The sequence below is a fragment of the Dreissena polymorpha genome, chromosome 11 (genome assembly GCF_020536995.1).
Source record: "Dreissena polymorpha isolate Duluth1 chromosome 11, UMN_Dpol_1.0, whole genome shotgun sequence".
Taxonomy (NCBI): Eukaryota; Metazoa; Mollusca; class Bivalvia; order Myida; family Dreissenidae; genus Dreissena; species Dreissena polymorpha.
The window spans coordinates 5,161,466-5,174,958 of NC_068365.1; the positions used below are offsets into that span (position 1 = coordinate 5,161,466).

Below are 13,493 nucleotides of genomic sequence, written 5' to 3' on the forward strand. Positions count from 1 at the left end.
GGAAAAACGGACAAATTACGTAAATAAGTTGTTAAGCCCCGTTTTCCTATGCTTCTTTCGCATTTTGTAGCCTTACGCACACGTTTAAATTCTCTGTAGAAATTCAAATTATTATATACGTTAAAAGGTGTCCATGCTGAATTGCATCGAGGGTAAACGTTGCATAGAATTAAGGAACAAAAAAACGCATGTAAATTATTTGATAGTTTAATAGCATATTTAACAACATACAACATTACACAACAGTTAATAATAAATTAACGAAATACCTTTTTATTGAAGAAATGTTGTTTCATTACACGAGTCGCGTTTTGAGAAAACTGGACATAATGCTTGTGCGTAGTTTCATCCCAGATTAGCCTGTGCAGTCCACCAAGGCTAATCAAGGACGACCCTTTACGCCTAAATTGGTTTTTTAATAAGAAGAGACTTTATTTAAACGAAAAATGTCATATAAGCGGAAAGTGTCGTCCCTGGTTAGCCTGTATGAACTGCACAGGCTAATCTGGAATGACAATTTACCCAAAAACATTATGTCCAATTTTCTCAGAACGAGATTCATAAAATGAAAGAACAACATTTCTGTAACATTTTTGTGTTAAACAGGTGACCAACGTGGATACTTTGCAAGATCTGTACGGATTAAAACAAAATAAATACGGTCAAGTCTAATACATATAGTTTATTCATATGAATTACTTCTTGCAGCTGCAGACTACAGAAAGAGTTCACAGCCGTCTAGCGGCAAACAAGAGTTTGATGATGCGGAAAACCAGCGGTTCCAGCAAGTGTTTCCTATTGCGTATAAAAGCACACTCAAAAATCTTCAAACAGATCCAATGTACAATATATTGGGTACCTCTCCCATTCCTGTGATAGCTAAGCAATCCGAACAAAACACTATGTTTGAAAATTACATTAAGTCAGTAATGGAAAAGTGCTTCGATGGAAACAAAATTTCTTCCGCAGCAGAATCCTGTATTCAGTAACCCTGAATCATCATCTAAACGAACACAGTAGTCATGGTCATTCCCCTCATCACAGGTTTGGACAAAAACATTACTACATGTTGGACTGTTGCCAGAACATGAATCATTTGACAATCCCGAAATAGCAGGTATTGTTTCATCCGATAGAGCAGGTTTTATTTCATCCGATAGAGCAGGTATTGTTTCATCCGATAGAGCAGGTATTGTTTCATCCGTGCTGGTTGTGACCTTAGGTTTTTTCCATAGGTACTTCTGTGTACAAAAGTCCTTACTGCATTTCTTCCGCGGCATCCTGCAAAAAAATAAATGTTCATATAAATGTTCATATTATATGTGCAGATATGGTTTCATCAACATAAAGTATGCGTGAGAGAAATTGAAGTATAAACATGTAATAATAATCGTCCACATACTAATCGTAATAATAACATTAGTATCCTCTTAGACAAAAATGAGAACAGAACTTATTTATTTATTCACAATAAACAGTTTTGTTTTTCATGTTTAGCAGAAGCATAAGAAGAAATATTTATAAATAGTAGACGAAGTAGTAGTTGAAGCAGCAAAGCAGCAGTAGCAGAAGAAACATATTTGCAGTAATAATTGTAGAAGAAATTCTGACGTTTTATGATTTTTAGCAAAGGTTACTTATTAAATACTTAATGGTTAGGCCTGCGCTTGTAAATTATTGATGAATAAGCAATTGACGCAACTTACTATTGACCAAGGTTAAAACAATATAACATAGATTTCAATAAACCATAACGGTGTTTCGCAAAGACCTATCGCTCCGATTCGCTCGTACCATATAACAAAGCGTTGCTTTTAATAAAGAGTAAATTGTATCATAAAATGCAATCTACGAGGATCAACCACAACATATAATTTAAAATCAACATTGTTATAAAGTGTTAACATTTCAAAGGCCGATCTTTTATCCTGGTCCGAAACTTATGTTTTATAGTTCATTTACATGTAATATCTGTTTGATCGGAAATTATACCCACTGGATGAACCGTCTGCTGAATTGACATTTAAAATTATGCATGCATTGTTATTCACTTAGCACCATAAAACTTTAGTATTGGTATTGTTAACAATACTTTTATAGAAACATTTTATTTTCTCATTCGACTAAATTCGTTTTAATCGCTGATTGCCAATGTAAGAAAACCTTCAATAGGCGTATTTGATTGGAAAGGTTTTATTATAATCTTTGTGAAGATCAGAGTTCACTGAACCAGCGAGACCATCTTTCTTATTGTGTCCTGTTAAATCCACTTTTTACCTCCATATCGAATGTTGTTACATGCATATGCTGACGTTTGTTTTATTTATCCGATTATGCATTAGACGCGATGTGTTTTTTTCCGGTTCAATGATCAAAGCCAAATGATTTTTTTTTTATTTAGTTATTTGTTTACTTTAAAAAGAGTGTAAAAGTGCACATTTATTCAAAATATACTCGCAAAATTCTCAAGACGATTTTATTGAAATAAGTCCTTCAGTCCTTAATAAGCAAAACATATTGTAGTAAAACAAACATTTTACAAGCTCAAAACAATCTTATTATGACAATATCAGAGAAACCTCATAAAAATGAGATTGATGCGTGTGCGTTAAGTGTCGTCCCAGATCGATGTTCCTTTATAATCGAAATATTACTTTAAAGCGAAAATGGTCACCCCTATTTGGCCTGTACGGACAGAACATTCTTATCTGGGATGACACTACACGCATGCATGTCCGAAACATTTGAGTATATGTAATACAAGAAGACATATCCAAGTGTTCACTAAATTAAGTGCTATGAGTTAAGTCTACCAATGTAGCAATGTGAAAATGAAACAAAAAAAGGCTAAAATTAACCAAATCTATCCACAAATAGCAAAGTTATTCAAAAGGGCGTCCAAGCTATTTTTGAAGTCTTCCCTTCTCAATGTGTAAATGTCCGAAACATGTAAGTATATGTCTTACACGAAGAGATATTCAAGTGTGTACTAAATATAGTGCTATGAGTTTAGTCTACCAATGTAGCAATATGTTAATGAAACAAAATAAGTCTACAATTAACCAAATCTATCCACAAATAGTTAAGCTATACAAAAAGGCGTCCAAGCTAATTTTGAAGTCTTCCCTTCTCAATGTGTACATGTCCGAAACATTTAAGTATATGTCTTTCAAGAAGAGATATTCAAGTGCGTACTAAATATAGTGCTAAGACTTTAGTCTACCAATGTAGCAATATGAAAATGAAACAAAATAAGTCCAAAATGAAACAAATCTATCCACAAATAGCAGAGTTATACAAAAAGGCGTCCATGCTTTTTTTGAAATCTTCCCTTCTCAATGTTTCAATGACCGAAACATTTAAGTATATGTCTTACAAGAAGAGATATTCAAGTGTATACTAAATATAGTGCTAAGAGTTTAGTCTACCAATGTAGCAATATGAAAATGAAACAAAATAAGTCTACAATTAACCAAATCTATCCACAAATAGCAAAGCTATACAAAAAGGCGTCCAAGCTAATTTTGAAGTCTTCCCTTCTCAATGTGTACATGTCCGAAACATTTAAGTATATGTCTTTCAAGAAGAGATATTAAAGTGTGTATTAAATATAGTGCTAAGAGTTTAGTCTACCAATGTAGCAATATGAAAATGAAACATAATAAGTCCAAAATAAAACAAATCTATCCACAAATAGCAGAGTTATACAAAAAGGCGTCCATGCTATTTTTGAAGTCTTCCCGTCTCAATGTTTCAATGTCCGAAACATTTAAGTATATGTCTTACAAGAAGAGATATTCAAGTGTGTACTAAATATAGTGCTATGAGTTTAGTCTACCAATGTAGCAATATGAACATGAAACGAAATAAGTCCAAAATGAACCAAATCTATCCATAAACAGCAAAGTTATACAAAAAGGCGGCAAATCTATTTCTGAGGTATTCGCATGCAAAAACTGCAACCACAAAAAAACTTTCAGAACATTAACTCAAATTTTAAGTATATGTTTTACAACAAAAAATAAATCATTCTCACTATAAATAAACCTATGCTTGAAATTACTGTCTGTTATCCAAAAAATAGCTGAATATTGCAATTTGTTTAATTTTTATTTACAATCAACAGATGTGTACTGTGTGTGTGTTTTTTTTATATTAAATACTCTTTCACAAAAAGTTGAAAAACGAACATTATATAAATTTAAAACAAAGTTTTTCTTTATGGCGAAGACATTAAGTTAAATGCATTCAAGAAATTCTTTAGTTTTCAGTTGTTTTAAGCTTACTTCGTAAATGACTATGGAAACTAGTCGAAAGAAGCTGATTTGCGAAACCTTCCCCCACCCGCTTGCCACTACGTAGTCCAAATAATTAGACGTAAGCTACCCCGCTTACGTCTAAACGGCTACCGTCGTTTTCCTATAGCAAATTGATTTCAGCTTTTTTTCAGTTTTTCTTGTTAAATCTTTGCTAATACATACAATGGTCATTAGTTAGACCAAAATGAGAACGATTACCTCTTAAATGTGTAAAATTGTCGAAGAACAACAGTTTTGTAAATTTTGAAAATAAACATAAACAACACACGAAGTGTTTTTGACGGTTATAGAATTACTTTGAATTACTTTGAACGAAATTAATTTTTCATAGGTTACACATGACCAATTGTTGTTATACAACAGACCAAAGCATATTTAAGCTTTCTGTACACTTTTAATAAATGAAACCTTTGTGTGTGTGTGTTAAAACCAGCAGTTGTATACATTAGTAATTATTTGAACAACATAGTGAAAGGTATGATTTAAGAAATTCTGTATTTGTGAGGAAACAAGGAATAATACTAAATAACACATTTTGTTCAAAGAATATGTGGAAGGTGTTTATTTCAATCCAATATGCCACACGAAGCACACGAGGAAAACATATTTTAACAAGAAATAAACACAAATAAAACAAAACAAAAATGCAAAACTACACACGTACGCCCGTTCAAGCGCACAGACACAAACACTCATACAAACAAGAACACACTCACAAGTAAAAAAACATACTTTAACGTAAATGAACTAAACTTTTTTACATCATGAAAAAGCGGAGTAGCTCATTATGCGTAAGAAATAATAATAATCGAAACATTCTGTACACAATAATAATTATCGAATAGTTCCTTAAATCAAAATAATCGGAAGTGATCAGCATATAGTTACCGATCACTAAGCTCTATCAAACGAAATATAGTACTTATTCGGTAATCATAACAAATATGATGTCAGCAAATTACATAGCATCAGAAACATAAAACATAACTAACGATTCACATAGTATAAACATATGAACAAATAATAAATATCTCTGTACGATGTTTCTCTGTAAATGAACAGAAACAGAAACGATCAGCATATAGTTACCGATTAGTAAGGCCTATCGCAACGAAATATAGGACTTATTCGGTATTATTAGAACAAAGATGATGTTAGTAAATTACATAGAAACAGAGATATAAAACATAACGATACACATAGTATAAACATATAACCAAATCATAATTTACTCTGAATACAGTTAAACGTAAGAATCCAAAATATTATGAACATCTGCAAAACATACTTCAATTAGTTTTTTTCATATGAATTTCTTAACTATTTAAGTACGTAAGGGGTATTACTATTACACTATGAAGAAAGATGCTTACTAAGTTGAGTTAACTACCTATTCTCAATTCTAAATTATTAGATTATTTTTTATGGAAATAAGAGACCTTAAACATAATCTTTTTGCCTAAAGAAACGGAAAAGTGCTAAAGTGACACATTCATTTAAACGTTTAATGTAAACAATATTAAATGAAATCTTTATTTTTTGGAAGTAATACATTTTAGTGAAATGTAAAATTCGATATTTGTGAAGGTGTTTAGTGATGAACAACATGTGGTTAAAACAGTTGTAGCCATCTGTCGCGGGTATTGTCAATTTCAATAACTTAAACATTCTCAATATTGTATAATAAATTGAATAGTTTATGAATTATCCCTCTGACCAATTGTAAAGAAATCAACTGCATAATTGATTTATTCTCATTTTATTTTTAAACGTATACACTTTATAAGTATTTATTTATTTGTCCGTTGCACTCAAATCTCTAAATATGTATTAAAAGCATTAAAACTTTATATTATACAGTCATTTTAACCAGCAATACATTGTACAAAAAACCGAAATGTTTAAGTTTAATATTGATTGAACAGATAAAGCACGAGATCTGTGACCAAACAATTAAAAAAACACACACGTACACACGCAGCCACAATTGCACACATACACGAACACACACAGTCACACACACGCATGCACCCACGGAGTCGCACACACGCGCGCACAGATAAAAAGTCACGCACACACGCACGCACGTATGTATCTACACGCTTAAACAAAACACGAATGGCTTTAAAAAAAGTGTAAAACCCCAGAAGCACCGATACGTAACAAAGTCGCACCATAACCATTTATAAAGGCCACATTCCGCAGAAGACAAATACAAACATTTTACATGACTGCATTACAAAAACAGCTATTCCACTTAAAATGTGTCTTATTTATGAATTGTATTTTATGAATGCTGGCATGTAGGGAGACTACAAACAGTGAACACAACAATACAAATCTCCCATTAACGGAAATTGTTCGCATGAAACTTTAAGTATGTAGAAAAGATTCAATTATTGAAATCCAAGCACTTATACCATTATCTAACAAATATGAGCCTCGCTCTGTGAAAAGGGGGTTTAATGCATGTGCGTAAAGTGTCGTCCCAGATTAGCCTGTGCAGTCCGCACAGGCTTATCAGAGACGACATTTTTCACCTAAACTGGAGTTTTGCTCAGATGAGATTTTCTTTCTGCGAACAATGTCATACAAGTGGAAAGTGTCATCCCTGATTAGCCTCTGCGGACTGCACAGACTAATCTGGGACGAAACTTTACGCATTTGCATTAATCCCCATTTTCACAGAGCGAGGTTCATAGATATTAATTGGAAATATTGAATCAACTGATTCAAAGATGCAGCCCGATGTATTCTTTTTCGTACCTGGGCGTTGAAATCAGAACTAGCTACGCACACACTTATTTTCAAGCAAGTTTATTCACAATTGTTTTTTTTACTTACTGTCTATCACCACTTTCTTAAGCCTATCGAGGCGCAGCGACAATTGCTTGATTTTTGCTGCAAATCCACCTGGTTGCTTTGGGTTTATGTTATAAACATAACCAGGAAATGCGTTATGGTAACGCGCAGGTACATTCGTGAACAGATGTTCATCGTGCAATAACTCAATGATCCTACTCACGTTTGTGTCTCGGTTACAGTCCCTGTACCGATGTCGATATATTTCGTGCTGGATAACATTGGAATCGAACACCGAATCTAATGCTTCACCCAATGGACCGATAATCTGACTGCATCTTTGAATCGTTAGGTCAACAGAGAAAATCTACCGTATTTTTGTTGATTTATTCAAAATTGTACTGATTAACGAATTTAATGAATTGTAAAATTGTTAAAGTTGCGCGCAGCCTGAATGAAAATATAGAAAATATGTAACACATGATTATTGTTTGAATAACAAAATACTGCCAGAAATGAAGATAAAATGTCTCGATAGATGAAATAGATATTATGATCGGAGAGTTCTCAATGAAAAATACACAAGGCTAATCATTTTGCGGCCCCAATACCGGAATGCTTCCGACGCGGCTGATTGTTTTATGTTGACAATCGTATAAGGAGTATGAAACCCCGACTCTCTATGCGTACTGCTTTAATTTGACCCTGCATACTAGCTTAATTGGTGGTGTCAGTTGTTGTCTTATCTAACAAATAATTTAAATGATGATTGAAAAACTCTGCGTGCGTACAAAATAAAGTCACGTGCCCCACACCGGCACCCCAGATGACACCAACGCTTAATTTATAAATATATGTTAAAATAAGGACGGAAACAAGTAATTTGCCCACAGTAGCCTGTTATTTCAGGCTACTGCGAGACAAACAGCTACGACACAGAAAAACTGCACGAATGAGGGGGGGGGGCACATCATGACATCCGTCACGTGCTTCCATCAAGACCCATTTATCAGTCACAATACACGCATTGTTAATGCTAATCTGCGGACACAATACATGCGCCGATGTGATACTCTCAGCAGGGGAACTAGGGATACGTTGCCACAGCTGCCCGTTAACAGATCCTTATCGCCGCGTTAATATCATCTTAAACGGGTGGGCTATCAGCAGGGCACAATTCTACAGCTTTACCACACGATCATTATGTTTGGACATTCATAACACTGCAATAGCAACAACATATACTTGACACGAGCGGAAATAAAACTTATTGTAGCTGTAGTTTTAATTGTATTTACATTTGTAAGTTAAAAGACCGTAGGCTTTATGGGACCGCCCCTTAAGTGTCACGCAAGTTTAGACAATTGTTAACCCCCTCCCTTCCCCCTGTCACAACATATTTAAAATATAATTTAATATATAATACACTTCCCTATTAAACTGTATTAAAAAAAAACACTTAAAAGATCAATCACATTATTTGAATGACTTACAGTTTAAAAATAGTAGAAAAGTAAATTATGAACAGTTGTCACAAAGGGTATCACGTTTAAACGGTCGCGTTTCGTGTTATGCTCACAAACGTTTACAAAACAGTAAACGTTTAAACGACAGGCAATATCAACATAATCCATTTTAGTTCATGAGGTTACGACATTGCAAAGCTTATTAACAGCTGCTGAAAAAGACTAGTTTTTGTATCACGTGCGCCAGATGGCCCTTATTCACAATACCGTAAGCATAACAATACACCCTATACAGACTAGTTGTCTTTAATATTTTATGCGCGTCGGCACGAAGTGTTCGAGACAATTTTCCAGCCATTTGTTGCACGAGCATGCCCCGAATCGTCTTGAGTATTCGACGCGCGTCGGCACGAAGTGCACGAGAAAAATTTTCCGCCGTTTCCGAGCGTGACGTACTTAATAAACGGCCCAAATTGACTGTAGAAATTTAAGAAAGTAGGCTCTGTCTGGTCATCTTAATAGACTACATTCGATCATGAATTGTTTTAAAACTGTACTCACCTTCACAGGAGTGCTTGTGTATCTCGGCCTTTTGAATGATGTACCAGGCGACTGTACAATATCACTAGCGGCTCTTTTCGAAGACACGTACGATTCTTGTTCGGTAGCTTCAAAGAAGTCTTTTACATACTGTTTGTATTTGAATGAATTTCCAAGCCTGTTCCAACATTCATGACAGAGAAATTTGCCACTTCTTTTCTTGGAGTCAGGCGTGACGCTCGAACCAGTCACATATTCCAAGTGTTCGCGAGCAGTGATATTGCTGCTTGAACCTAATTTGTTTTCAAGCGAGTAACGATAATATCCCGATCCACCAGGTTTTTTCTTAAACGAAGAGGCGCAATTAGCACATGTCTCCATTTCTGCATGACGCTTAACCACAATGCCATTTAGAAAAACAACATTTCTTTTAAGAATCACTAACCCTGCGTTCCCTATAGTCAGTTAGTCACACATTTATATAATATTACCCATTTCAACTCTCTGTTGCTCACAATGTACGGTTTGCATATTCGATGCCACCAGTGGCTATAGGGGACTCTGGGACAGTGCCAAAAAATTCAAAGCGGTGCGCGGACAAGTCACGTAACAACGAATACCAAGTCCAAGTCCAGTATCTATTGCATAACATTATACAATGTCAATGCACTGGATACACGGAACGGGTGACCCCACGACACGCGCATTGGATTTTCGATTATTTTTTTGAGCAGCCGATTAAAATGGAAAAAGAAACTATAATTTCTCGTTTTAAAGAAAGAAGATCTCAACACAACATAGCATTTGATTTGAAAAATGAGCAAATTGAAATAGCAGCTTCAGTTGCAAAAAAGCGGAATTGTGTAGGATTTTTACCCACTGGATTCCGTAAAACTTTCAGTTTTGTGTTAAATGCAATGGTTAGTGACAATTCAGGATTAACATTGATAATTTCGCCTCTTTTATCTCTGATGGAAAATCAAATGGGAGCATTACGAGACTGGAATTTTTCGTGCGCTAAAATTAGCGCGGATACCAGCGAAGATATGCTGAATGGTATGTATGCGAATATAATCGAGATTGCAAGTATTAAAAAAAATCTTTACTTTTGATAATAAGCGATACTTATTAAAACATGTGTAATAAAAAAAAGTATTAAACTTTTCATATGAATATTTCAATTTCAATATTTGTGTTAGGTCGCAAGTTGATCAGTTGGTAGTAAATACCGCATCAGTCACCGGATTCCAAACCCTAGGCACTAATAAAGAGCTGTCGCCGCTCGACATGTGACTTTTCTAAGACCGAGATATGTGTCGCGGTCTGAGAAAACTGGGCATAATGCTTGTGCGTAAATTGTCATCCCAGATTAGCCTGTGCCGTCCGCATAGGCTAATCGGGGACGACAAATTCCGCTTTTATGGAATAATTCGTTAAAATGATGTCTCTTCTCAGCGAAAATCCAGTTTAGGCGGAAAGTGTCGTCCCTGATTAGCCTGTGTGGATATACATGTATATATAACGTTTGTATGTAACGTTTCTTCCAGATATAGCTGGAGGTCGTTTCACGTTCGTGTTCGCCTCGCCAGAATCGGTTTTGAAACCAAAATGGAGAGATGTGTTCCTGACAGACACGTGGCAGACTCGCATATCACTCATAGTGATTGACGAGGCACATTGTATTTCGGAGTGGGGTGAGGAATTCAGACCCGAATATCAGCAACTGTGCCAGCTGCGTAGCTTTTTTAAAGCCCCCGTTTTAGCTTTAACAGCCACAAGCACAATGAAAGTCAAACAAGATATTTTTGAAGTCTTGCAATTAGACTCCAAGAACACCGACATAATTTCGAAATCACCAAACCGAGAAAATATTTTCATTTATTGTAGGAAAAAGGAAAGTAAGGAGTACGAGCAAGAGTTAAAATGGCTGATAGATCATCTAAAGGAAAATGGCAAATCATCTAAGAAGATTTTAGTATATTGTAGGTCGATCGATACAGTGTCAGAGATTTTTGTCACTGTAAAAGAGTGTCTAGGGGATTCAGCCTATGCAGGTCGTGTGGTTTCGCCCGAAAATTTGTTGGTGGAGATGTTTCATAAGTGCACTCATGAAAGTTCCAAGGCAAGAATTCTTCGAGAATTTCCATCGCAAAACAGCACAATTCGATGTTTGTTTGCGACAGTAGCCTTAGGCATGGGGATAGATATCCCTGATATTGATGTTGTGTCCAAAGTCTGTGATATCATATTGGCAAGAGGCAGGACGTTGTGCGAGAGATGGGCGAAAAGGATTGAGCCTTATATTATATGATAACTTTAGCGCCTCATTGAAGACAACTGAAAAGGCAATAGCCGATATGGTGAAGAACCCCGAAAATTTGTGTTTGAGACGTCAGGTGCTTCAAACTTTCGAAATTACAGGAGAAAGTCAAAACGCTCAATTATCATGTTGCGAAGGATGCGAACAATCTCCATGTGAATGCATGGCGTGCAAGTGCTGTAGTGCGTGTTCCATAAAATGTACTTGTGCCGCAAGATTTTCAAAGGATGTAGCCTATTTTTTGTCGTAATTGTATTGTATCTATTAAGTTGGCCAAATTTCTGTCATATGAACTGTACTTAAATTGTATATATTTCATGTTTTCTATGTGTTTATGGTGAAACTGTAAATATGTCTGATGTATTATGACTGCTCCTTGGTATATTACAGAAACCTTACGCAAACTATGTTTACGTGTTTGTTGATTACTTTTACATACATTTTGTAATACGGTTAATAAATATGACATGAGGCCCTAATGCCGTTTTTATTGTTAAATATACCAGACTATGCTAGCGGTGCTTTTTACAACTGTAAAGTATTGTTGTGAAATACGATTACACGATTACATTTACATATATTTTGTATTACGATTAATAGATATGACATGATGCCTTACTACCCTTTGTATTATTATATTTACCAGGCTATGATAGCGTTGCTCTGTACAACTTTAAAGTAATGTAGTGAAATAATTTGAAATTGTTAAAACAAAATGCTAATATAAAATCAGTTAACAAAAAGGGCTACACATTATACTTCCTTATGAAATACAAAAACGAGCATAACATAATTAATAAAGTTAATAAACACACACGGCATGATCAAAGTTTTCATGGAAAACTAATATGACATTGCACGTAAATTATTATTTTCGTCTAAATCGAATACTATATATAGAGAAACAATGTATTTATAACCGACCAATGAGGTAACAATATGCAACTTTCAAGTTACACAGTGCTATATGGAAACAATATGGAATTTGAACAGTGGTAGTGTTTTAAGGTCTGGACTATCATTATTTGTAAGTTTGTATAAACATTTTTCTAATGCAATTAGTAAAATAATGTTTATATTTTATGTTTAATAATTTATTGCATGATTATTCTGTGCTGTTATATGAATTTGATGCCGTTAAAGCTTCCGACATGAATTCATGTCGGAACGATGCTATGGCAAAATAACGTTAAACGATATGAGGTCGATGTAAATCGACCTCATATTTATAGGAGTAGCCACTACGTTGTATTTCAATATAGCGATATAATAACCAAATTATCTGCACAGTTACATCGTAATTTGATTAATTATTGACGTTTACACTTATTAACACAATACAGCGATGGGTGGTTAATTGATATTCGATAATACTAACCTTAAAGTCAATAAAGTCAGGTGTGAAAACGATAACGATGATGGCAATTGTTTACACGACTCGGCTTCAAAATGGTGTCGTCTGCTCGATTGATGTCACGTGATCTAGATCTCGGTTCCGCCGCTCGAATTTCCGATAATTTCTATTGGTCTGAATGGATGTTACCAATCTTTGTATATTGATAGGTCTTTGCCGAAGCGAACCCTCTTGGGAGGTAGTTCGCTATAGTTCGCTAGCGAAACCAAGATGGCGGACAAATAAATATGTTGTATTTGTTCAGTGTAACTTCGATATTGTTTCCTTTTTTTTGTAGTACAAAAATGAATTGAACAATAAACAAAGTGTATAGGAGGTTTTGGGGATTCCGATAATGACGTCACGTTTGCGCATCCTCAAATTTTGGCCGTCAACACTGCGGCCATTCTGCTATTGTTTGCGTTTGATGATCCGTATCGTGATAAGATTTCAATCATATTCGCGACCCTTTTTAAGAACAACAAAATACTCAGAAATTGAAATTCTTTCAGATTAAATAGAATCCAATGAATGAACACAAATAAGGACGAAAACAAACAACAAATTGATTGATTTTATGTAATCAACATACAGAAACTATTTGAACCTTTATGTCCGTAAAAACTTACCTTGTTACAGATTAACTAAATCCT

At 34.8% G+C, this 13,493-nt stretch overlaps 1 long non-coding RNA gene across 1 annotated transcript; it reads right to left on the bottom strand.

The window, feature by feature from the left end:
- Positions 1-191: 191 nt before the first annotated feature.
- LOC127850458 (uncharacterized) lies at positions 192-13,091 on the bottom strand. Its single transcript, XR_008035307.1, has 2 exons — positions 12,826-13,091; positions 192-1,281 (listed from the first exon to the last, which is right to left on the bottom strand). It is a non-coding gene; the product is annotated as an uncharacterized LOC127850458 (long non-coding RNA).
- Between the last annotated feature and the right edge of the window lie 402 nt (positions 13,092-13,493).